The 26,605-nt window shown below is 44.7% G+C and overlaps 1 protein-coding gene and 1 long non-coding RNA gene across 3 annotated transcripts in view; one reads left to right on the top strand and one right to left on the bottom strand.

Annotated features, from left to right (window-relative positions):
• DRD2 (dopamine receptor D2) overlaps positions 1-26,605 on the bottom strand; it is a 65,825-nt gene that overhangs the window by 33,247 nt on the left and 5,973 nt on the right. The window lies entirely within an intron of this gene.
• Positions 1,564-25,629, top strand: LOC120375858. Of its 2 annotated transcripts, XR_005586842.1 has the most exons (5): positions 1,564-1,829; positions 5,504-5,657; positions 13,875-13,973; positions 14,073-14,204; positions 25,520-25,629. It is a non-coding gene; the product is annotated as an uncharacterized LOC120375858 (long non-coding RNA). The 2 variants fall into 2 exon arrangements; XR_005586843.1 differs by lacking the exon at positions 5,504-5,657.

Raw genomic sequence — 26,605 nt, 5'->3', positions numbered from 1 at the left:
AGCAATAATAGCTGCCCTGAGCTTATCAGAAGTGATAATGCCAGATGCTCTACAGAAGCAGCAAGCAGAATATTCTGGTTATAAGGATGTGTTTGTGGCTTGCAGTGGAGGCAGGTCAGTGCTAGAGTCAGCCCCAGGAGGGATGGCCTTGTTTCCCATCAGTGTCCAAGTTAAACCTATTTCCTCTGTGAGTGGAAAGGAGCTACCCTCGCGTCTTCCAAGGGCAGTCATGTGGCATTGGGCACAACCCAAGGGCATTTGACTCTGTAGTTTGCGTAGATGCTGCGTGATGTGTTGTGAAGCCTGCCTGCTGGCTAGGACTTTAATGACCGAGTGAGGGATGAAGAGGGCTCCCCCTCCCAGGCTGCGATCTGGGAGCAGGGCACTTGCTGAACACGTGGCTTTGTGCTAACCAGACACATTATGATATGTGAAATTAATGGGCAGCAGGCTTAAAACAAATAAAAGGAAGTAGTTCTTCACGCAGCGCACAGTCAACTTGTGGAACTCCTTACCTGAGGAGGTTGTGAAGGCTAGGACTATAACAATGTTTAAAAGGGGACTGGATAAATTCATGGTGGCTAAGTCCATAAATGGCTATTAGCCAGGATGGGTAAGGAATGGTGTCCCTGGCCTCTGTTCGTCAGAGGATGGAGATGGATGGCAGGAGAGAGATCACTCGATCATTGCCTGTTAGGTTCACTCCCTCTGGGGCACCACCTGGCATTGGCCACTGTCAGTAGACAGGATACTGGGCTGGATGGACCTTTGGTCTGACCCAGTACAGCTGTTCTTATGATACCGTTCTGCCCTTGTGCATTGTAGTGAAGTTGGTCTCTGAGGTCATGTGGAGCTAGCTACATCCTGGCTGGCCTTGGCCTGGTGTCAGCAAGGCATATGGGCTACTTCAAACATTGCAAAGTACAGGAGAGGGAGTATTGTCTAGTAGGTACAGCAAAGGGGCCAGGAGCTAGAACTCTGGGGGTCTGCTCCCAGCTCTGAGACTGACTCATTGACGTCGTGTGTCTCACTTTCCCTATTTATACAATGGGGGTAACAGTGTTGATCTCTCTCTCAGTGGTACTGCATGGCTGAATCCATTCATGTCCAGCACTTTCAGATGCTCAGGTGACTTTTGGGTGTTTGACAAGAGATATGTTGGGTTTAAAGCTGCAGATCTACACCTGAATGTTAAGCCACCCCCCGCCCCCCCAGAAATTGGTCGGGTACAAGATAATCTCATTAATTAAAGGTGAGGTTTTTCAAAAGTGATTATTTTGGGTGCCTTGATTTTTGGGTGCCCAACTTGAGACGTCTTACTGGTGCCTGATTTTCAATGCTCACCACTTCCTATGGGGTTCCAAGTTGGACACCCCAAATCACGAATCACTTTTGAAAATCTTGGGTATATTGGCAAATCCCTATAGAACAGACCTATAACAAGGTGGCCTGCTCCTTTAAGGGCCAGGTAGCCTGGAGCTAGACAGCCCTGCTGGGGCGGGGTGGTCAGGTGTTTTCTATATAGGGCTGAGACAGAAGGGCTGCGGGAGGGAGATGAGTTGCTATAGTAGGAGATTGAAGGGAAGGGAAGGCTGGAGCTGGTCTGGTCCCTATATCTTAGTACTCAGCGCTGAGAGTGGCACGGGGAAAAGCCGAGGTGGGCAGAGAAGCTGTTTTCGTGCGCCTTTATGGAGGCTTGGCCCTGGTATTGAATCCAAACTGGGAAGGTTGAGAGACCCCATCTCAATCAGGGGAATCTGAGACAGTGGCTAGACTGAAGCCAGCCTGGGTAGGCAGTGCTGCAACAAGGCCTCTTCGCTTCCCTTAAGGTAAGACAAAGCCAAACCTGATTTATTAAACAAAGTAAGTGATCAAAATAGCAAAACATTTGTAAATATCAAGCTCCCCTGTGAACAATGGGGTATTTTGTGTTTCTCTGAGCTCTTTGTGTGCTTTGCTCATTCAGAGAACAATTTGTGTGATAAACCTTGTAAATTTGTTGCATATGGGTCCTTAATAGCTGATAATTCAAAAGGTGCTTGTCTGACAGTCCTATCAATGCAGCTTGATAGCTCTACAAATGTCTTCTTGAAAACTGTCAAAGTGTCACAAATTAATTAAATGTTAGCTTAAGTGACTCAGTGTGAAGAGAAAAATCAGTGCTAAATGCAGCAATATCACTTTTTTCTATTCTCCTGTTGCCCTTTGATAACGCAAAACTACCTTAAGAGAAGGCAGAAACTTGTGTGAAATGCATTTAAAAAAAAAAAAGCCCTTAACAAAATTCCGTAAATCTGTAGAACAGTTCACTGGCAATGACGTGCTGCTTGCATGCGTCCTCTCACTGCAGGCCTTCCCTTGACTTTAATGGGTTTTGGAACAGGTTCAGGAAGGCTACACCCCCATTTGCAAATAAAATGTAGCCATTGACATTAAGGGCTAGTTGATCATTTTGGGCACAACCCTGAGCAATCCTGATGCAGCAGAATGCACTAAGAGCAGCCCTGGGGAGGCGTAACTCAGAGGCACAATTCCCTGCCTGCTAGCTCAACGGGAAGTAACAATTTACTGCTGGTACGGGCATGTCACCTGCCTGGGCCCAGTCACTTTGGCTGGTGTGAATGTGGAGGGTGGAGCCAAAGTTCCACCCATTCCCTGCCTGCCCTTGCCATTTCCAGGGGACAGAGTGGACAGTGCCTGCTTCCTACTACAGGCCTGGACCCAAGGTTGAAGTCTATTGTACAAGGGCTCTGCTCTCCATATCTCCTTTGCTTGGGCGTGTATCTAGTGAGACATAGTGTAGCCCAGTGGTTCTCAAGCTGTGCGTTGTGATCCTCTTTTACTGGGATCACCAGGGCTGGCGATAGAGTTGCTGGGACTGAAGCCAAAGTCGGGGCCCTGCTGCCCAGGGCTGAAACCGAAGCCTGAGGGCTCCAGCCCTGGGCGGTGGTGCTCAGGCTTTGGTTTCAGCCCTGGGTGGCAAGGCTCAGATTACTCCCCACTGCCCGCCCAGGGCTGCAGTCCTTGAGCTTTGGGTTCGGCCTCCCCCCAAGGCAGTTGTGCTTGGGCTTCAGTCCTTCTTCCCAGGGTCATGTAGTAATTTGTGTTGTCAAAAGGGGATTGCAGTGCAACGAACTGCTGGTTCTAGCCCCGGGACTTCCTACAGTGCTAAAAGATTCTAATTAGCGAATATACTATAGGGTGTAATTTGTGTCTGTCTTATGCCTTTTTGCTTTGAAAGAGAGTAGATCTTATGAAAAGTTACCCATGTGACAGTTTATTTTCATTTTCCTTCCTGGCCTGTTATGGAAGGTGGGAAAGAGAGATCAGCGCTTGATTGCACGCTGCCTCCCATGGTGTGATGGCCATGTTACCTTGAACTTGACCTTTATTTTAATTTCAGAAAGGAATGATAAGAACGTGCTCTTGACTCCCAAGAAGGGAGGGAGATTTGCATCCTTATTACTTTGCAAAGAGAAAACACTCCTCACTGTCGCACAGAAAATCACACTGCTTCACGGTAAAGCACAACAGTTCATAAAATGGCCAGAGACAAGGAAGGGTTTGGCTAACCAGACAACAGAGTCACCACCTGTTTTACCTACAAGAACCCTCACAATACAGCTGAGGAATGAGAGGAACCAAACTTGTTTCTAAACTATCAATTTATTCTCATCTCACCTGCCTGCAGGTGGGAATTGAGGACACTTTGATAAATGGGCTGAAAGGTTTTCTCTTGCTTTTCACTGTGACTTCTGTAAGCGCCTCTGTGCCCTTTGCAAAAATTGTGGTTTTACAGCAATTAAAAAAAAAAGCTCTTTATTTCAGTATTCCCTGGAGCATCATAGTTGGGGATCTATTTATTTAGCAGTGTAGAGTGATGTCCATCACCCTGGAGCCTGGAGGCTTTACATGCATTAAAACAACAAAATATTGAATAGCTGCTCATTAACTGAGCACTGTCAGTCCTGTGCACTGGATGAGGCAAGGGTCTTGTGGAAAAAATAGTAGGTGATCATGTAACTAAAGACTTGTATCATAATGCACACACGAGGGATAATGTAAGGTTGCATGGGCAACCTTAATACTGGTATTTCCTAACTCCTGAGTGCTTGATTTGTAAACTTAATAACGTCCTTAACATAGTTTGAGTCTATATTTCTGTAGACACTAGACCTGAATTGACATTGGAGGAATTCTTTCCCCAGACCAGAAGAAGAGCTCTGTGTGGCTCAAAAGCTTGTCTCTCTCATCAACAGAAGTGGGTCCAATAAAAGATATTGCCTCGTCTCTCTAATCAGGGGATTCGGACAGCATAATGTTAAGCACAGGAGTGATGACGTGTCTGTTTTGAATCACGGACAAAAATTGCTATGAGGAACATTTTTATTGCTGATAAATAATGTTTCAACAGGACAAAGAAGCACTTTGACAAATGCACCGAAAGGTTTTCTGAGTGCCTGCATTTCCTTTATGAAAGCAGGTGAAATGACAGTAACTGCAGAACAAACTAAGTGCAATTGGCTAGCCAGAGCACTTTGCTACAGGAAATGTTACGGGGTGGGGGAACAACCATCCAATTACAGCTCAGACACTCTGTGCCTGGCAGCTCATCATTAACTTTGTGCCTGGGTTTGAATGGTATTGCCAACATCAGAGGCCTCAAAAAAAAAAAAAAAAAAAAAAAAGTCCATTGCTTTAACTGCTAGACTAAGACCCAGGATTGGGGGTGGCCAAGAACTTTCTGTTAAAACATTTTTCATGGAAAACTGTTTGTGTAACATTTTTTTGGTAGAAAGTGTCTATTTACTTTGAAATTTTTTATTCCCCCCACCTCCCTGAATCAGAAAACTGAAAACCTCACATTTTCATCTTAAAACAGACTTGCCACCCCTCTCCCATTTTCGGAATTTTGTTGCTTTCTTGGTGTCTGAAAAGCAGAAAGCTTTCAGATTTTTCATTTTTCAAAGCCTGGGCAATATCCTCAGTGTTAATTGAGGCCTCTAGGTCGGGGCTGACCAACCTGTGCCTGAGAAGGAGCCAGAACTTGCCAATGTACATGGCCAAAGAGCCATAGGATTATGTCAGCAGCCCCCATCAGCTGCCCCACCCCGCTTGCCAGCCGCCCCGAGGATCAGCACCTCCCCTCCCTCCCTGTGCCTCATGCAGCATGCAGGAGGCTCTAGGGGTCAAGGAGAAGAGTGAGGGCGTGGCAAGCTCAGGGAAGGGGAAGGGGTGAAGTGGAGGCAGGGCCTGTGGCAGAGGCAGGGGTTGAACAGTGAGCATTGGAAAGTTGGCACCTGTAGCTCCAGCCCCGGAGTCGGTGCCTATACAAGGAGCCGCATATTAACTTCTGAAGAGCCGCATGCGGCTCCGGAGCCACAGGTTGGCCACCCCTGATCTGTGCTACCATCCTACAAATCATCAGCCTCATGCTGTACATTGGGGCAACTGCCACAGACTTCTGCTGACCCAGTTCCCACACCTTTGCTATACTCAACAGGGCCAGCCAACGTTGGAATATTGCTTCGAAAGCACTTTACATAACTCAGCAATGTTATGTCCATGCTACTGGAAATCAGAGTGGATAAGGCACATCTTCAGGATAGCGGGGCTTCAGCAGAGAGTATTCGCATGAGCGTGACACCTGAAGTCAGGTAATGTTGTGAATGAGGCTTCTTGAGCATGCACTGGTCTCTACGGTTGTGCTCAGTTGTGTAGACTGAAGCAGCAGCAATAAAGGTATGAGTGACCTAGTTCAGAGTGACTGCATGTGTAACGCTGACAGACCCCGGTCGTTGGCTGGCAGGATTGAAGCAGGGACCTCTGGAGCTTAGTATATGAGCCTCTACCAGATGAGCTAAAAGCCAACTGCCTGTTAGCTAAGGCTGTAGAGCAGACTCATTTTAACCTCTCTCTCTCTAAGTGGTCTTGGTGCCACTAGTTGGGACAGACACCACACCCAGGAGGTGTGGGGGTTACACATAGTTGGTGGTTGCAGAGGTATAAAGAGATTCACCATCACACACACACACTCCCTCTCCAGTTCAGCTTGCTTGTTAGAAGAACGAGCATTGCACACCAAGGTCTATAGCAAGAGGCACGGCAGTGGGGCTTTATGCAGCTCTCAATGTTTATCAGAAACTGGCGGTTACATCTGAATCCCCCCTTGTACTTTCTTGATTAAACACCAAACAAGTAGAGAGGCCAGTTCCTACAATCCTGCTGTACTCAGCAGCTCCCCCTAAGCTCCTTGTAAATGTTTAAGCAGCACATTTGATTACTGGGAAAGGCACAAGCTTAGCGGTTTAGCACTGGAATGTGTAAGTTGCCCAGCCATTTGCTGCATGAACATTTAGCAGAGCAGACCATGGTATTGCTTGCATCCTTCCAAACTGGTAGTGGCAGATACAGAGCACCACGTCTGTGCTGAATGTATGAGCACAGAACAGTCTCTAGTAGTGCTGCATCTGAGGATGGCTGAAGATTTGGCAGGGTTGTTTTTTTAATGCAGAAGACAACTCAGAACTGTAATGTGTGGGAGTTGGTTGGTATCCCTTTAAATAGTTTGGAACCCCTGGAGAGGGCCGCCTTGTTTTCACTTGCTGTAGCCACCAGACCTCTGCCAGTGCAGCAGTGAATGCACCCATGTGGGAGGACTTGTATATGTTAGTAAATGCGGTGGAACCCCTCTGTCTGTGGTTTCTGTATATTCCTAATGTTGAGTAGAAAGCATTCAATGCCCCACCTTCAGCATCTCTGAAAATCTCTGCTGGGCCTGCCTTTGCTAGCCTACAAACATTCCAGCTAACTGATAAGCCATCTGCATTCTTCTTTTCTTAATAACCAAATCCCTCTTCCCAGTTAAAAAAAACTGGATCTGTTTGCAATGCCAGTATTACAACTCTAATTAAATTTGTGGCAAACAAGCCTGCTGTCTCACTGTTAAATGTATATTGTTCACAGCGAAACATTTCATCTTCCGGGCAAGGTGCTAGCGAAAGTCTGAGTCATGATGCATTCATTAAGCAGATACCTGGAGTTTTCCCAGCCACACAGAGGGCTGACCCCTGTTATCTCATTGGGCAACAGGTAGCATGAAATCCAGCCAAAGGCTCTAGTAAGAATGCACATCTGTATCTTACTCTTATCCGAATACGGTCTTGGATCTGCTCTGTGACTTGTCTTTAGTCTAGTAGGAGGCATTGCTGTTCCTGTCCCCAAGGCCCTGGTTTTGTGGATGCTTATCCTCTTTTCGTTCCCATTTTGAAAGGCAAAATGACAAACGTTTAAGACTGCCCACTCTCAGGCTTTTCCTCCTGTTGCAAATTTTAAAGAAAATCACTGGCTAAGTCCCTAGGTGGAACTCGGAGCAGACTGAGGGGTGGGCAGAGGGATGTGCATTGGAGTGGACCAAACCCAAAGACATTCACATAAATCATTGGGCAGTTCCACAAAACTCTCACGGCTGGTTGCCATTTTGCCAACAGGCAGCACATGAGTGAGGTACACCTGCTGGAATCCCACCTTTCCCCATAGAGTAAGACAGCAGCTGCGTGGGATGCAAGGCGGCTAATGCTAGATACAGATGTTACTGACTCAGGCCTGCTCTCGGAGTTCATTGTGATGATTCTGGTTGATTATTCACAGCTTACTCAGCCGTGGGTCCAGCCTCTGACACATCTGTTTGCTGGGAACATTCAGTTGGCAGGCTGTCTCAGTGACTCGGCTCCACGGAGTCCTACCCAAACATAAGCCATAGCAGAGGCTGCAGTTGCATTCTCAGAACAGCCCTGCCTCCCTTTCCTAAGATACTTCTCCCGTGCAGCATTAGCCAGCTGGCACGTTTCCTCGGATTGCTGACACCCAGATGCACCCACATTGTTAATGACAGCAAGCCTCCCAGGACTCTTAGGGGAAGCTATTTAAAGATAGATTTACCTTGAAGGCATTTCTGCCTTGCAGAAGTAAATTCCTAAGCAATACTTACACACCGCAATACCGCCCTGAATCATGCTGCCGGTCACCTCTGAAAATGCAGACTCGTGCATTAGCTGGGAGAGAGAGACTATTTTGGGGGCATTTGGAGAGGAAGGTCCCTCATTTCTCCTCCTCCAGCAGCATTGTAAGAAACGTGATATAAAGGGAGAAGAGACTCTGGGGCAGCATATGGGCTCTGACCTCCGAACCCACAGGTGCCTAGCAGGGCCAAGAAGACAGACAGACAGACATGTTTATTGCTTGAATAATTCATGCTGTGAATTCCTGAAGCGCAGCATTAGCCTGAGAGGAGGGAAGCCACCAGATTCTCTCCTCTCATCTATTTTCCTAGAGTGAGAATGCATTGATAAGGGAGAGCAATCGAGGTCAACCGGAGAAGGAATCAAGGGGAGGAAGGACCCAGCCTTGAGTCAGGATCGGGTACGGTGCCCCCATGAGGATATCAGGGGTGCCACCAACTGTAAGAACAAGGGCTTGGGGGGGCAGGTTCCTTCAATGCACCAGCTGAGGGGATGGCCCTCTGAGTCTGGGATACATGTTAACGCACCAGTGCTGCTGTCGCAGATGCAGAGATTCCACCCCATCTGGCTCCGCATTTGATATTTCAGCATTGGCAGGTAAAACACTAGCCAGGCTTAGCCCCAGTTCCATAGTGACCTTAAATAAACCAGTGGCTAACCAAGCACAGGGTAGCTGTGGGAGCAAAGAGCACAAAATCCAGGAGCTGTTTTGTTTAAGTGCAGGGAGCATGTAAACTTTCAACAGCTCTAAGCACTGACTGCCTCTCTAAAGGAAGTTGCTTTCTCAGGCCCTTTTAACGACTTACATCTATTTATTATTCATGTCTTTGCTTGGTATACTGCCTGCAGCTATCTAATCTATCATATTGTTCCCATCACCACAGTATTTGGGCCCTTTGTCAGTCACAGGCGCAAGAACAAGACATTTTAACGTCCAGATCTCTGGCCCCTGGGTCAGTAATATTGCTGCACGCCATCTGGGCTGTGCCTTGAGTCTAACTGAATATTCTTGCTAGAAAGTGTCTGCATGTTCCCCAGGTATGTTCTGTAAAGCAACAAGCACTTACACCTGTAAGTGCTCAGAACTGCTGTTAGCACCGTGGTTCCGGTGTGGAACATTCCCCCCGCTCCCCGCCTCATGGGCCTTTGTGTCACTGCCTTTAATGATTCTTCTTGCCGGTGCCACAATATTTTCTGCTCACAGCAGTTTATTTCTTGATAATTGCACTGTTCAGCGCTCGCTGTGTTAATTTGGTAACATGAATCATATCTTCCCGATGGCAGATTAGGGAGAGGTTAGGGCACAGAAAACCAGAGTGTGAGTAGAAACAGAACAATGCTAATCTCTTCTCTGGAATCTCCTTGCGGGAGAGGATGGAAGGATCTGTGTTTAATTCCTGGCTCTGCCACAAATTCCCGGTGAGTCAGAGAATCAGAGTTCAAGGCTATAGGGAAACACCAGATCATCAGAGCAGCGGCTCTCAACTTTTCCAGGATACTGGACCCCTTTCAGGAGTCTGATTTGTCTTGCACACCCCCAAGTTACACCTCATTTTGAAACTACTTGCCTACAAAATCAGACATAAAAATACAAAAGTGTCCCAGCACGCTGTTACTGACAAATTGCTTATGTTCTTATTTTTACCATATAATTTATTTTATAATTGTATGGTAAAAATTAGAACATAAGCTATTGTACTTACATTTCAGCGTATACACAGAGCAGTATAAGCAAGCCATTGTCTGTATGAAATTTCAGTTTGTACTGACTTTGCTAGTGTGTTTTCTGTAGCCTGATGTAAAACAAGGCAAATATCTAGATGAGTTGATGCACCCCCCTGGAAGATCTCTGGGTATCCCTGGTTGAGAACCACTTGTCTAGTGTGACCTCGCATATCACAGGTCACCAACACCACCCCACACCTACATACTAACCCCAGCCTTGGGCAAGTTACTTGATTCCTCAGTTCCATATCTGTAGAATAGGGGTATCAATGATTCCTTTCTCCTAACCAGGCCCTAGATTCTCACTTGAGTTTTAGTTACATTTTTTGTGGGGGAGGGAAATAAGTGGTAGGTTTTTCTTTTTTGGGGGGTGGGGGAATCAGTAGGGTCTCTCTTCCCAAATCAGGTGCCCACCTCCACTGGGAACAATGGGATAAAGTACATGGAGGAAAAACTCACAGCACGACTATAGCATTACCGGGTTAAGAACACAGGGTGCTGCTGTGCTTTCATCAGTGATGTCAGGCTATTGAAAACCAGTACAAGCACTGGACTAGGCCATTCATTTAGGTTGGGACTTCAAAGTGGCCAGTCAAATTCAGTGGGATTTGGTATCTAACACCTGTAGGCCTTTGAACAGCCCAGCCCTTATATGGGAGGTACCAGGCTTTGTAGAAGAAACAAAGGAAAGTAGATATTCAGTGGCAGTTTCCTATAAATGTAGAAATTTGGCCTTTACCACTAGAACCTCGTGCTATTGCAATTTGTGACTAGATTGTCAGCAAATAAGAAGCTCTTTTTTTATTACGGATCTGCTGTCCATGCTGCTGAGCCTGCTCCGTGTGCTTTGGTTTCTGGTAGCTGGTGGAAATCTGACTCTTTTGTCAGAAAATGTCCATTTGTCAAAACCAAAACTGTTTGACATAAAGACAGTTCAAGAAAACCCTCAATACAGATGTTTATTTGAAAGTTTTGAAGTTGTTGAAACATCCGTTTTTGATGTTTTCTAAACAAAATAATTTGTTTTTCTTCTTGAAACAACTTTTGTTTCAAAATGTTAGTTAGTTTACACTAAAGGTATCAAAATAAATAGATCAACAATAAAATGAAATATTTTCAAATAATTGAAACAAAACACTTTGATTGACCTGATTTTTTCCTCCCCACACCCTCCAAATATTGAGATTTTCACTTTTCATTCCATTTCGGGAAAGGGAAAATTTTCAAATCTCAAGAACTCATGCAGAATTGGGAGATAAGACCCAATGGCTGGAAGTTGAATTGAGATGAAGTTAGTCTGGAAATAAGGTGTACATTTTTAACAGTGAGGATAATTATTGGAACAATTTACCAGGGGTTATGGTAGATTCTCCATCACTGGCAATTTAAAAATCAAGACTGGATTTTTTTCTAAAAGATCCACTCTAGTTCAAACAGGAATTAGTTTGGGGCAGGTCTCTGGCCTGTGTTGTACAGGAGGTCAGACTAGATCAGGGGTCGGCAACCTTTCAGAAGTGCTGTGCCAAGTCTTCATTTATTCACTCTAATTTAAGGTTTCGCATTCCAGGAATACATTGTAATGTTTTTAGAAGGTCTCTTTCTATAAGTCTACATGTAACAATAGTTTAGTTATATATTATAAAGTAAATACATTTTTAAAAAATGTTTAAGAAGCTTCATTTAAAATTACATTAAAATGCAGAACCCCCCAGTCCGGTGGCCAGGACCCGGGCAGTGTGAGTGCCACTGAAAAGCAGCTCTCATGCCGCCTTTGGCACACGTGTGCCATAGGTTGCCTACCCCTGGACTAGATGCTCACAACAGTCCCTTCTGGCCTTAGAATCTAAGACAACCATTCTCCCCCTGCCCCCATGTAATTTCCAGGACTTCCAAGCTGACATCTTCTCCCAACCCAGAAATCACCTAAACATGTATTTTAAAACCCTCTTCCATTGAGGAAACCTGAGAAGTGCACGGAAAGTCCTTGCAGACTCGGAACAGCAGCTGCGGCTGTGTGAGTCACTCTTTCCCCTTCAGAGAGGGGTGACTTTTCTATGAGCCCACACCTGGGTGATCCATGAAATCCGCAATTTTGGGTGTTAATCAATATAGCTTCCACCAGCAATTTTCCCTTTCAAATGAACAGCATGTCACTCTCTCTACCCACCTGCCTTTCAGAAAGAGACAGAGATTTGGCTCCTGCCTGACAGCTGGAGGAGAGACACCTATTCATTTTCTCTGCAAGAATATGTGGGGATAGGGGTGCTTCACTCTTTCAGCATTACACAGGGGGGATTAAGAACCTTCTTTAGCTGCAGCTATCCCAAATCCAGCTGGCTTTAGGGGTGTGGCTACATTGTGGACAGACTTGTGCCTCCTGGCCTGGGCAGACAGGCTTGTGCTAGCAGGGCTCAGGCTAGCAATGTGGATGGTGCAGCTTGGGATCAAGTCCACCTGACCCTTCCCCTCCCTAGGCTGGAGAGCTTGAGCTGCAATGCCAGCAGTGAAGGGGTTAAGGAGAATCGATGAGCCCAGTTAGCCCCACCCCCCTATACCTGCAGCCAATGTTAAGCCTGGAGGGGGAATAAAAGGAGTCAGCCTGGTTCACTTTGGGAAGAATGGAGAACTGGCTCTGCCAGAAAGGAGCTTTGCTTGCGGAGTTAAGGAGAGACTGGCCTGCTGACCAAAGCAGCCACTGGGGAGGAGCAGTTAGACACCAGGGAGTGAGGGATGTTTGTGAATTGAGCTGGAAGAAAAGGGCATGGACACCCCAGGGGAAGGCCGGTGGGCAGCCCAGTTCACTGGGCTTGCTTCCTGTTTTAGAACACGTTGTGTCTAAGGCCCCCCAACCATCTCACTCCTTCGAAGAGGATGGGACGGAAGGGGCAATTAGCCAGTGAGACAGAGACAGAGACTTCTTCCCCGCAGGGAGATCCAGGATTGCAGCAGTGCACCTGGAAGGCCCACAAGGGGATACAGCTTCAGACATTAAACTTCATGCTTCAGGGTTTAAAACAATCTCTAATCTTTAGAGACCAGGATGAGGCCTAATGCGGGGTGGTGTGCAGATTATCCCACAGCTACTACAGCTTCCTCTGAAACATCTGGTGCTGGCCACTGTCCAAGATGGGATACTGGTCTAGATGAACCTTGGTTCTGATCCAGTCTGGCAGTTCCAATGGGCTTATGTCCAATGTTGTCCAAAGATCCAGTTGTTTCTTAACACTATTGTACATTGCCCATGCACTGGATTCCACAGGACCAGAGCTAAGCCATTCATTTATTAAATGAATTTAACCTCCTGTTTGGTTTGACTGCTCCTTGAGCTATTTAAAGAGTTCTGGAATTTATTAATTTGAGTTTATCCACTGAATAATTTCTGCAATTTTTTTATATGTACTCGTCTTGTTGAATTTTTTTTAATTCAAATGTGACATTCTTGCCACCCCCTCCACCCCCCAACCCCCCTCTCTTTTCACTGACTGTGAAGCTGGTTGAAATTTTAAAGAATTATGTCATCAAAACACCTGGGGGTGAGAGGGGAAAAATTAAAGATTTTCTTTAATTCCCCTTCCCCCACATTTTCTTTTTCTATCAAATCTTGTCTGTAGATTGTTCATTCTAAATATTTGATACCCAACATTTTGAGCCATATTGCTTAATTTTGATTGGATACATAGTATTGCTTCTATTCTCTGATTGGATAAGTATATCTTTTAGACTCAAGCTTCCATCTAGGTTTGTCCAGCAGACAGCACAGTATGTCCTGACCGTGACTGGCTCCGCTAGGTTCTGCCGTAATAAAAAAAATGAATCTTCCGATTTATAAGTTCAGATATTTGCCTCTCACTTGTAACATCTGTTGTTCATTTAAAATCTGATCATTCTGTGAACATTCCTGCCAGTAAACTCATTTTCTAAAACTATCTGCCAAAGCAGCCAATTCAAGGGGGATGTGAAGCAAGTTAATGTTGTTTATTTGTGTGAGTACGTGTGAAAATGTTTTGGAAGGTTTTTGCCCAGAACCCCACATGACTAATGTTTGCTGGGAAGCCTCTTTTAATAAATCCTTTCTGGCCTGATGTATGGAGTGTCAATCAACCTGGGATTTATGTGTCTGCTTTTTAGGCTGGCTGCTAGCTCCTTGCATTTGAAACTAAAAGGAAACATAACATGACACAGTGCTTTGTCTCTCAAGATGAGTGAGTAAAAATGCTGATAGAGTAGGTAAGGTGCTGTGCGATTCCCCCCTCACCTCTTGCAGATCTGCCAGTGCTCTTCAACCCTGATTTCTAATGTCCTTTGATAACCATTGTTCCCACTTAGCTCCGCCACTGCATCTTCACCCTGACTTGCAATGCCCTCATCCTGTTCTACTCGTCTAACCATAGAAATGTAGGGCTGGAAGGGACTTCAAGAGGTCATCTAATCAATCCGTCCATGCAGAGGCAGCACTGAGTGAGTAAACCTGTTATGTAAATAGACATGTCGTTTTTCACCAGCTACGATCTGGCTCATTTGTCCTACGCAGTTCTCGGCCTCTACAGTCCTGCATTACTGATTTGTAGCTCTCCATTAAAATGACCAGCAATTATCTGACCTGCCATGGGCCCCAGTTCAGGAACGTATCCTTATTCTAGAAGAGGTGCTTAACTCGAACTCTTGCTGAGCCCCTGTCATGGAATCCCTGGCCATAGTGCATCATGGGAGATGTGGAGTGGATGATAGCAGAGACAAAGGCAGCTGAACTGCAGTTCTCATGAGGAACTCTGGCAGCGTTTTCTTAACTGACCTTTTGGAAGCTTTCAACCAAAAGATGAAAGCATTTTGGGTTTTTTTGGGGTGGGGGGGTTCAGGTTTTGGATGGAAAAACTGACATTTTCTGCAGAAGGAGGACGCTCTTTCAGAAACATTTAGTTTGGTCAGAAACCCAATTTTCCCTCAAAGCTGTTTGGTTATCCTAGTGCACCAATGTCTTGACATTACTTCTGGGACGGGGTGTGGCCCTGCTTGGAGTGTGCACTGTCTGTCTAAGGGTACGTCTATACTACCCGCCGGAGTCTAGGCTAGTGCTCTAACCACTGGGATATTCTTCCTCTCTGTTCACTTGATTCATCTCATGGAGGGAACCAGCCTAACCCATTCCGCAGTGCATCCCTCTCATCCTGCTGAGATACAAGAGAAGGCCTTCTCCAGTAGAATTACTGATACCAGGCCTGCCTTTCCTCCCACTGAAGTCAATGGTGTTTTGATCTGGCCCTTAGCATGGGAAGCAGAAATATATATCTATTTAGATCTCAGTCAGGCATTCAATAGCCTACTGCTTGCAGTGCAACTGGCTGGAGAAGGCCAGGGCACAGAGAGTAGCCATTAGCAGGGTGCAATGTTACATGGCATATCATCACTCTCGCCATTGGGACCCATATTATTTAGTGTTGCATTAGCAATCCGAGCCTGGTGTAAATTCAACAGGGATCCATTTCCTGGTGACGTCCAAACTGCAGAGGCTGGGGAATGAAAATGCACATGCAATGCAGTGCGAAAGTACGGTGCCATTAACTCGCACTCCCTTCCATTCTGCACCCTGGGAGAGATCTTCCCCATCTGAATCTACAGCAGGGAGGCAGCCTGTGAAGCAGTGAGGCATCCCAGAGCTGAGTTACTGCGAGATGCAATGTGACAGGACGTGCCATGTTAGATCACACAATTCCACAGAGCCTGGCCCCGGTGTGACTCATCAAGGCTGCAACAAAACCCTCGTTAAGAAAGTGAATCGAGAAGGCGGAGAGCTTCCTACCCTCCGCCCTGGCCTCCCTTGGGCCCCCGCACCCACAATATTCCTGGGTCAGTAGCAGTCTGCTGACTAGTCCCCGGGCTTACTTCACAGCTGTGTTCTGGGGGCCACTGTTTATGGAGGCACATCCAGTTGATAGCAGGGGAGGAAAAGCATCTGGGGGCTAATCCAGCCAGTGTTTTAGAATGGGACTTTCCAAGAAGACCCAGGTAGTGAGGCACCCAACTCTCACTGACTGCCAGGGTGACCTGGGCACCTCATTGTTTTAGGCTCTTTGGAAATGCCAGCCTTGCACTCCCTATTCCATATACTGGGTGTGTAAAATTTGGACTCTTGTGCCTTAGAATCCATCAGCTCCCGCTGCTCATTCCCCATCTGGGGCCACTACCCTTTGTTGGTGACATGGTGGTAACTTATCTCCAGCGCAACCACTCCCCATCGCCTGCTGCTTGCTAGGGTAGCACAAATAAATACAGCAGAAGAGCCCTGCTATAAACTGCTGATTTTCTATGGGTTTTTCCAAGTGGTTGCAAAGACACCTCCCCTCCTCCCAAGCTAAGATGTAGGGAGAGCTCTGCAGTGTCTGTGCTATCTTGTGGCTGTCCCATTCAGTGCTTCCATCTCCCAGATGACTGCATCAACTCTCAGTCTAGCTCATTAGGATCCAGAAGTCCAATTACAGTACCTGGGCAGACCGTAACCTAACAACAGAGTCTGTTTCCAGGATTCCAGTCTATTGCCTAAGGCCCCTGGGCAGCACAGAGCAAACTGCTTCAGGCTGATACTTCCATGGGGAAAGTAGACTCTTGTGAATCTGAAAACTACCTGTCCTTTTGGAGCAAAGGCTTTTTGTAACCAGATGCATCACAGTGACCCTCCCTCATCTGCACGAGATCACATGGGCAGCACTTTTTAATCTGGGCTGGAAGTTAACAGAGGCAACATATTTTCTGTAGTTCCAAAAATCCCATTTGCACTAATCACTAAGGGCAAAATCCTGTTCTCAGTGATGCTGGGGTGGGGAATGATGGAAATTGGACCTGTCTGAAAATGAGAACAGGATTTATCCCTAAAGGTCTGTCACAAACCCTGGAACTCAAATGGGAGTAATGCTGAGGCTAAAAAGCCACCATAATATTGTTCTTTACTCTGTTTTACCTAAGCAGAGCGGAGACCTGAAATGGAGCTGTCTTGTACTACATGCTATAGGTCCAATCCTTAATACAAGCAAAACGCCCAGTGAGCATTGTTCCATCTACTGTGTGCTGAGTAAAGGACTCCATACTTGGAAAACTTAAACTGGCTTTTGATGAAGAGAACTATTTGTACAGTGCAGCAACTGCAGCTCCCCTTGAAGCAATGTGCATGCAGACTGATGCCTGGTGCCTGCACCACTCTCTGGCTCTCCATGGAACAGGCCCTGCAGTATATAAAAACCATTCCATCAGCCAGACAAAAGCCTTGAGACAGACCAACAATCAGTCTCTGTAAGTGCATCTGTTCAGACACAGTGACTCAAACCATTGTCTAAAGCTCAGAATCAAACCACAGACAATACACTGCCCTTCCATGGGGTATTTCTCCTTTTCCTTGCATCCTGGCACTTCCAACTTCCAGTTGGTACTAGAAGCTGAAATACTGGATGTTCTTGGTGTATTTTTCTCCTGGAGCTCTTACTAGGAAGCCTGCTCTTGTGAGATTTCCAGAGCCTTTCCAGACACTGGAGATTTGGAGAAGAATCTGACATGATCGTTCTCTATTTTGGGCCATCAGCTAATTTTTCCCTTAAAGATGATAGGACACTTTATGAAGAACTTTAGGAAACATCCTCTTTAGAGACAGCTTTGCTCTGCCTTGTTTCTATTAGTTTTCTAGATTTCTTGACTCCTGGGTTTTGTTTTAATTCGGGGGACCTATACGTGGAAACAGGTAATCTGATTGGCTACTTATTGCTCACAGATCCCTCGGACATCCCAGTTACTATGGGGATAAATGTAAATAACGAGTTATCCTTTATGGATGATTAAGGTGAAGTTGGCTCAGGTTCTGACCTTTTGGGACTTATTTCAGCATGTAGCTGATGCTTGCACCAGAGGTACCAGTATGTGCCAGAAAAGGAAATAGTGGTTCTCATTTGCAGGTCTGGCACATCTCTAGCATGGATAAAGAGCCAGTGCAAACATTGTGGCTGGAACACAGCCTGCCAGGCTGGAAGGCGAAGGGTCAACTCTTATGGAAATGATGCCTTCCTCCTCCCTGCTAGTGGGCGATAGGTCAGAAAACAGTGGAACACATTCTCTGCAGGTGTAAATGTGCAGAAATCCATTGACGTGAAGGGAGCTGCACCCATTCACACCAGCAGAGATGACTGCCCGCTGTTTGCCCCAGACAGTAGACGTACACCAATCATTTGCAATCAGGACAGGTGAAATCCAGCTGTTGACAATTAGCTATCAGTTGCTGAAGGCCATGTTTTCTAAATCACAGACTAAGGCCAGGTCTACACTACAGACCTAGATCGGTATCGTTATATTGCTCAGAGGTGTGAAAAATCCACACCCCTGAACGACGTAGTTATACCAACCTGGCCCCCTGTGTAGACAGTGCTAGGTCAATGGGAGAGCTTCTCCCACCAATATAGCTACCACCTTCTGGGGAGGTGGATGAGCTATGCTGACGGGGACTAGCTCCTTGGACATTGCCTTTTTTGGGCCTCTATCCAGGTGGATTTTTCAAATAAGAGTCAATGTCCAGGACTTTTGCAGAGCAGATGCTGCAGCTCAGAAAGACTCCTGATTGGTCCATTTCCCTGCGGCTGCTGGATCCCGCAGCAAGGGGGCCCTAGACCTGCTCTGTAGAAAGAGTGGAATAGCAACGGGGGCGGAGGGAAGTAGTAAGGGATTTCTAGTTATGCTTTGTAACCTAGACTAGTGGATGTATTTGCTTTCACCTAACCTGGGAACCTGGGTCGGGAGAGAAGTGAACCAAATAGGGTTTTCTGAGCACGTGAGAAGGTTTGGATTCAGTTTGCCTTTGGGTTCTGCTCTTCTTTGAGCTGAGCTTTGAAAACAGAAACTCCTGCTGGTCGGAGAGAAAAACGTTGAGAGGAGGAGCGGCTTGCAGCGAGGCCTGTTGTAGCCCTGTCATTTGCGGCTCACATCGGGGTGCTGAGATCCAGTGGCTGTATCACACTGGAGAGAAATTTCCAGTGTGACAGGAGCATGTGATGGGCAACCATCCTCGCACCATAATCTGTTGCCATTACTACAGCTATAAACTGCGAGCCCTGGGCTCTGCATCCCCTCACAAGATCTCCATGGAAGCATCTTGTATTTAATGGCACGTGTCCAATACACTCAGGCCCCAGCTCTCTGTGCTGTGACACTCTCGGATACTTGCATTTCTTGTCTTCTGAACTTCTTAAGGTCGGAACACAAACTCCACAGCCTCTCCTCTTGCCTTTTTGTTCTTCCTTAACTGCTAGTCCCAGCAAAGCTGGTTGCTGGCCATTTGGCCATCTGCTTCTTTTCCTATCCCAAACTATCTGAGATCTCGGTCACACTAATTGCTTCTTTCCTCTTGATTTGCTTTGCTTTCTGCTTCGTGGGATTAAGCAACAACCAGAGGAGATGGGTGTTTGGGCAAGTTCTCCTGGAAAAGGATAATTACCAAGAAATGCTTCTGCCTACATGGAGAGAGCAGGGTGACCTCAAATATGGACAGAATTTAGGCCTGTGGGAATCCAGGCACTGGCTGGGGTGATTGGGGGCTACTTGGTGCCCTGCACAAACTACAGGCTGGTAGGAACTCCCCGTTTTGAGAACCATGGCAGACACCCCAGCAGTGCTGTTAGCTCCCTGTTCCCTTGAAATATCTGTTGCTTCTCATCTTACTGCAAATCACTTAATGCTAGCAATACTGACCAAGCCCTGAGACATGGGAAAGGTTATTCCAGCCATATGTGTTCAAATAAAGTTCGGCTTGTCAATGCCTTGCAAAGCAGATCAGCTTCAAAGCGCAGGAGTTCTGCCGCAGCGCTGAAGAGCCCTTAGAAGTAATGGCTGGGTCATGGGTCTTGCTACTGTAGCGATAGACCCAGCTAACTGCACTGGGATGAAATTGACCCTGTGTAGAGGGGCAAAAAACAATTGGCTTAAGTCAGATTTAAATGCTGCTGAGGCCTTGTGCTGATCCTCTCCACAGAAGTGAATTTCACCCCATGTGAATAAACACTGTCCCTGTTGGACTGCTAAGGTTTTGTTTTAAAGTTTAAAAAAAAAAAAAAAAGCTCTATGCAGATTTTTCTGGAATCCAAATGCAAAGAAGTAAGAAATGTCTGTCAATTAGTTATTGCAGTGGCTCCTAGCCTGGGACCTCATTGTGCCAGGTGCTATGTAAAAGCGTAAAAGACAGTCCCTGCTCCCAAGAGCTTACAGTCTAAATCAGAGGTGCCCAACTTAGGGCCCACAGGTCATACACAGCCCGCCAGAGTATTTCATAGGGCCTGCGGCCTGCTTCAACACAATAGACTAATGGCTGAGTCATTAGTGCTTTGTCATCATGTCTACGTCATTTTAGTTTAGTTGCGTTTACTGGTTTTCTCCATTTTCTATAATTCTGATGCACGTTTTATGCACTGTTTTCTTTATTTGTTTTTAAATAGACAATACTGTACATAGTGTTTATTTCTAAATACATATGAAACAGAATCTGTTTGGCCCACACAAGGGTGTGGTTGGGTTTATGTGGCCCTCCTGTGTAATTAGGCTGGGCACCGCTGGTCTAAATGGACAAAACAGCAGATCAACATTAAAGTGATGAACAGGACTCAGGTGTCCTGTCGTCCCATTCAAGTCTCCATGAACTGTGCTGTCTCTGCAGTTAGCACTGGTAGTGAGTTGAGTATTTCACAAATAATGATTTATGATCACTTTTAAACTCACCTGGTTTGGTTCACTTGAGGTCATATTATTTGTGTGTATTTAGATCCTTGCCTGGCATTTTTGAAAATGTCCACATATCCTGAAAGCTGTACCATTTCTAGCACAAAATATTTGTCATGACAGCTCACTAGTCCGTATTTGTTCTCCTTTTCTAAAACTTCCACTCATCCTCTCAGGAGCAGAAACAGTGCCACAGGACCCGTCACAAGATGGATAGCGAATGCTGAGTGTCTGAAGCAAACAGTTGTAAACAAACCCTAGGCTGAAAACTATTAATCAAACACCTTCATCACATAATCATCAAAATGGTTTTACAAATATAGGATCAGTTCAGGGATGATTTGATAACCACCAAAAAGGCTACATTAATCAGGTCTGAGCCAGAGCTCGGAGATTCCACTGACTTCCGTGGGCATTGCATCAGACCCTGTTTCTCCATCCACTTCCAGCAGTGGAAATCAGAAGTTACTCCAGTTGCCTCAGTACAGTTACATTGGTGTAAACCCACTGTCGGTGAGAGAGCGGCTCAGTAGGGCTCAGACAATAGCATGACCTAGCAGATAGAGGCGTAGACTGAGAGCCAGGAGCGAGGAGGGCGAATCCTGACTGTGACCTAGGGACAAGTCAATTTGTCCCTCTTTGTTTCCTTTGTCTGTCAGGTCTATTTAGAGTGTAAGCTCTTAAAGGCACAGACTGTCTCATACTGTGTGTTACAATGGGGCCCTGATCTCCAGTAGGGGCTACCATAATGAATATTATTTATAACTAATAGTTGGGACTGGCTCTAGTTAAGGGAATAATACATATTTCATATCCATTTTATTCCAAAAACTCATTAACAGAGCTCTATATATTCATGACTGTTTCCATCCCATTATGTTTGGGAGCGTATAATCTTTCAGATTTAAATGCCATAAAGACCCAGTAATGTTTTTAATTATTGAATGCTGGGTATGAGTAATTGGGGAAATAAGGCAGAAATGAACCACTGATGCCCTGACCATGCTATCTTCATTGGCTGTTTTATTCATCATCCTCAGAAACGAGGAATAAACGTGGCCCGTTTTGTTATTTGCTGAGGGTGACTCCAGCATAGAAGCCCAAACCTAAGCACGGGGGGACATTGGTGAACTGCTAAGCTCCAAGCAGGAGACCTTTATGGTCCTTCAGAGAGTTGATGAGAGAGTAGATTAAAGCAGTGTGGTAAGCACGTGTTTCTCTTCACACACCTTACTACATTCCTGGCTCCCTGCATTTTCCCGTTGGAGTTCACAGTCCTGACAAATAAACATAATGAGGCAGTTCCTAGGATTTGTGTGTTGGGTTTTTTTGCAGTGAAATGCATCTGTTAATAGCCACAGGAACTGTCTCATGATCTAACTTTACGTAAAGCAATTTAACGCTGTAAAATTAGTGGTGGGTTTCCTGTCTTGAGTGCAATGCTTCCTTGGTCTGGAAAATGTTAAAACAAAGAGTTACAATAGGAGGGCAAAAAAGTTTTTGACAAAAGTTTAGACAATGAGCCAGATTCCTGGTTTGGTGTAAATCCGCCTAGCTCCATGGACTCCACTGGGCTATTCAGCCCTTGGTGTCTTTGCTGAGACTTCCAGTAATGGGGTCAGTTGTGGATACTTATCCCACTAGTAACTGGAGTGAGTCTCCATACAATATCATATGTAGCACCAAACTGACACAAGATGGGAGCAACTTGGAACTAGTTGACCTAAAGGTTAAAGTCTTTATATGCGATTAACCAAACAGTTGCACAGTTTCCCATGTATCCTGTTCAGCTGCCATGGTTCACAGGCTCCAGACTGATTTGTGTGAGCACATCAGTTATACTCCCCTATATTTGTTTTGGCCCCAGGCGCTTTCCATATATATATTTGTTCTGATGAAGCTTGGGACATCTGTCCAATGACACGTCCGTTGCAGAGATGGATATCCTAAAAGCTACTAAAGCTACCACTCTTACATTGAATGAAGGTAACAAGGACAGGATTGGAGCTTGGCAATGTCCATTGATTGTGCTGTGGGTAACATTCAATAGTTTTGTTTGAATCAATGAAGCAACTGGAGAATAACATTCTTCTTAGCATCTGTATGTGTAGATTCTTAATTGACAGTGGGAAGAGCTGCCTGCAGATATGTAAACAATATCTCCTGGATACAAAGAATAAGGAATTCACAGATAAATGAAAGCCCGACATGTGCAAATGCTCTTTCACCCCTCATGATTACTCATCCATGTGGCATGGGCTGCGTTTTCCACAACTGATATCTCTTGCAAGTGGAAACGGAAAGTGTTGTATTCTAAAAAATGTTTTGCTTTTTCCTGCAGAAAATGTTTATAGAAGCCAAAAATCTTCAGCAGAAAAATTTTGACTTTTTAGTAACCGGTTGGAAACCAGAAAACTAGTTATTCCAGGGATGAAAACTGAAAAATGTCACCTCAAAACTGCCAAAGAGCAAAAAGTTTGGCTGAAATTTTCTGGGGGTAGGGACTGTGGGGGTTTGTTTTCTAATGAAATATGACTTTTTTTTTTGAGGGAAGCAGAAACTTTCCTTGAAATTTTTCATTTAGCTAAAAGCCAGTTTTCCATGGGAAAAAATGTTTTGACAGAAAATTTCAAACAGCCTGAGTAGTTACAACACTTCATGAACAACATTATGATCAAGAGTTTCAAAACTGCCTTTGGAAATAACAACAGAGACTCCTCTAACATCTCACATCCCAGATGTGCCCCATAGGGATGTTTCCGTCTTTGACAAGGACAGTCAAATCCTCTTAATTGGCACATATTCTGCTGGAAACAGACATGCCAAATGAACAATCATTGCGACTCTCAGGGGGCTGCTTTACACTCAGCAACTTAAAACAATTTGTGAAATTGGAGAAATATAAAGGATAGACTACGAAGCAATATTATAAAGAACATGACAGTGAAGTGAAGAAAAGTTCATTTAGGAGCCAGCCAGAGCTGGGAAAATACCTGATGTGAATGAAACCTACAACGCGTGGGCCAGATCCTCATCTTGTTTAAATGGGCCTGTCTTTATTGAAGCCAGTGCAACTACACTGATTTACACTTGCTGAGGATCTGGCCCCACATCTCTAAGGGCTTAATCCAACATTCAGTGAAGCCAATGGGAATATTTCCATTAAATAACTTTATCTTTGCCGGTTACACCGATCCCCATGCTAGCATTACCACAACAGATAATTTAAAATACTACTTTATAACTATTTTGTGAGCATTTGGATCATGGACAGTGTTTTTACTCCAAGTTTTCACAGCAGCTAGGATAATGGGTACTTAATAGTTGACTGGTGCTACCTCTGTGCAACAGTAAATAAATACTGCTCCTTTAATAAATTATTTGCATTGCAATAGGGCCTAGGCACCTCAGTCTTGGACCAGGACCCCATGGTGCTAGGTGCTTTACAAATATAGAACAAAATAATAATTTTAATACTACTAATGGTTCATAGTCTGCAGAACTCTTCCCTAACGTGGGGATTTTGGTGTTGACTTTTTGATTTCTCTAATTAAAAAGCTTTAATTATTCCTATCAGTAAGTAATTCAGAAACTGTAAATAAGGCACTTACACGTTCATCTGGTGTCATTGTGAGCTGAAGAAGTATTTCTGTAGAGTTGCAAACACATTTTGCAAGCTCCCTTAACCCCAGGTAGAATACAAATGATTCAGCTGGATGCTTGTGTCGTAGGAAAGAAGTGACTTTTGCTGTTTAACAGCATGCGGCTGGTTTTAAATGGGGGACAGGAATGGTGCCCTTACCACTATTTCTTTAAATGTAACCATAATTTGAGTAATTTTACATAGGCCAACGTTTTCAAGCATGGATGTCTAAAATTAGGGTCCTAACTCCACATTTAGGCACCCAAATAAAAGTGGCCCATTTCAGAATGGCGTAGGACATCTGTAGCTCCCACTAATAGCAGTGAGATTTGTGAGAACTCATTACTCCTCAAAATTGGGTCACTTTTATTTGGGCCCCTGAATAGGGAATGAGGGATCCAGGTCTGAGAATGTCAGAAAAGAAAGTGGTCAGGCACTAATCTAGGACATGGGACACCTAGTTTCAGTTCCCTGCTCCACTACAGGTTTTGTGTGTCTCCTTGGGTAAGTTCCTTATCCTCTCTGTGCCTCAGTGTCCTATCTTTACAATAGGAATAACAGTACTTCACCATGATAAGTACCTTAAAGGCTTGAGGTGCTCAGATACTGCAGTAATAAAGGCCAGATAAGTTCCCAAGATGAATAGAATCTTAAATTGATAAATTCTGATTCTCATAAGGAATCCCAAGTATTTTTGGGGTGAATAATCAATGCACAATGGTAATTTAGTTGGTGTAATATATGAGTCAGTAAATGTGACTTGAGTGATTCTAGATCTCGGTTCTAGCATTCAAGGGAATGTGAACACATTCACACTACTTAGTTGTTAGTTATGAATTCCATTTTGTAAACCTGACGGATGCACTTCAACCTCTCTGTATAATTTATTTTAATTACACATCCATGGTATTAGCATTTAGTCTCTTGAAATATGCAGTAAAATAAAATACACATCTTTCAATTTTCAAATGTTGGAAATATTTTTTTAATCTGTAAAGCGGCAGTATTTACCATTGTGAGACTGAGATTCGGGATAAATGAAGCCATACACAACAGATAAGGAGCTATGAATCAAAATTAATATTGGTTACAAAGCACGGACACTCACAATGCATTTCACTTATTCTGCTACTTTTGGACTGCATCTTGATAAGCTGTCATGAAACAGTTTTACACAGATTCAGCATGTTCATTTAAAGCCACTGGGACCTTAAAATGTGACTCAATTCATGATTACTCTGGACTACCTATCGGGCTTAACATTGTGTCTTATTATTGACGGGCGTTGTTGCCGCTTACATCTATTTTTTTTTTTGTCCAAATGCTGCATAACACACACAGCTGCATTTACATTTTCTGAATGGACTAATCATGTCTCTCTGCTTTGATAAAGAACATGCTGCCACCCACATACCCACATGGAAAGCATCGGAGAAGAGTAAACCAGAAATAAACCCATTCCAGGGGGATGGAGAGAAAAATACCCACAAAGATAATTGGGAGGTATGTACAAGCAGATAAGTAACAGATCACTCAGGCACATCTTCAAAGAAATAATGAAGCTAAAAATATGCACATGAGGGACAGCAAGAGAAAACATGACTTATGTGGAACAATTGAAAGAGGAGTTAATACTTATTAGCAACCATTTTAGATAGAATATTGGTTGGTTTTGTAACAGCGTAAGGAGTGACGCCTTTGATAAGACTTAAACAGTTGCCTTCCCCTTTAGAATCTAGTTAGCGACATGCTGGAGAGTCAAATTAATCAAGCTCATTTGTGTGTTACTGAAGAATTAGCCAGAACAACTGTGGATGCTAAAAGCTTTTCCAAGTAAGTTTCAGTGCAGGGGAGAATCAGACCCCAGTCAAATCTCTCCAGTGCAGACCCTAATTCTCCAAACTCTGTCTTGAATTTGTTTAGAGTCCAATCTACTGCATCCCCTCCCTGTCTTCTTAAATTTGTTTAAATGTCTGTTGCACAAAAAGTGAGAATCAGATATCACTTGCAGAATTTGCAACACTGTTAATAAGAAATCAATGCACAAGGACTGAAATTCACCCCTGTTCAGAGGGGTGAATACAAGGTCAATGCACATTCCACATCTACCTATAGGCTAGTGCCCAGAGAACTACTCCTGCATTTGATGTTATGTGCATGCTTAAATGCTTTGCTATATCAGGGCCCAAGTAAGCAATGTTCATCCACTAAGTTGAAAATAACAAGGTAGCTCAGGTGAAGAGATGGGTGAGAGAGAAGGGTAGATTTAGCATTAGCATGTGCAGGATAAAGCAAGAACGTGCTTTGTTAGCTATGCTGTACCAGGAAGCAAGGAGATCAGGCTTCCATGTGTTAGTCTCTCTTTCTGCAAAGCTTGTAAATAGGCTCCTATGTAGCTTCATAATATTCTAGTCTCTCTTCTGGGTATTTTTTTATCTTTTTCCATAACTGAATGTTCTCTGTGTTGTGGAACCAACTA

This window comes from Mauremys reevesii, linkage group 12 (genome assembly GCF_016161935.1).
Source record: "Mauremys reevesii isolate NIE-2019 linkage group 12, ASM1616193v1, whole genome shotgun sequence".
Classification (NCBI taxonomy): Eukaryota; Metazoa; Chordata; order Testudines; family Geoemydidae; genus Mauremys; species Mauremys reevesii.
Note: the sequence above shows the minus strand (reverse complement) of the source record. Positions and strands in the feature narration are given on the sequence as shown.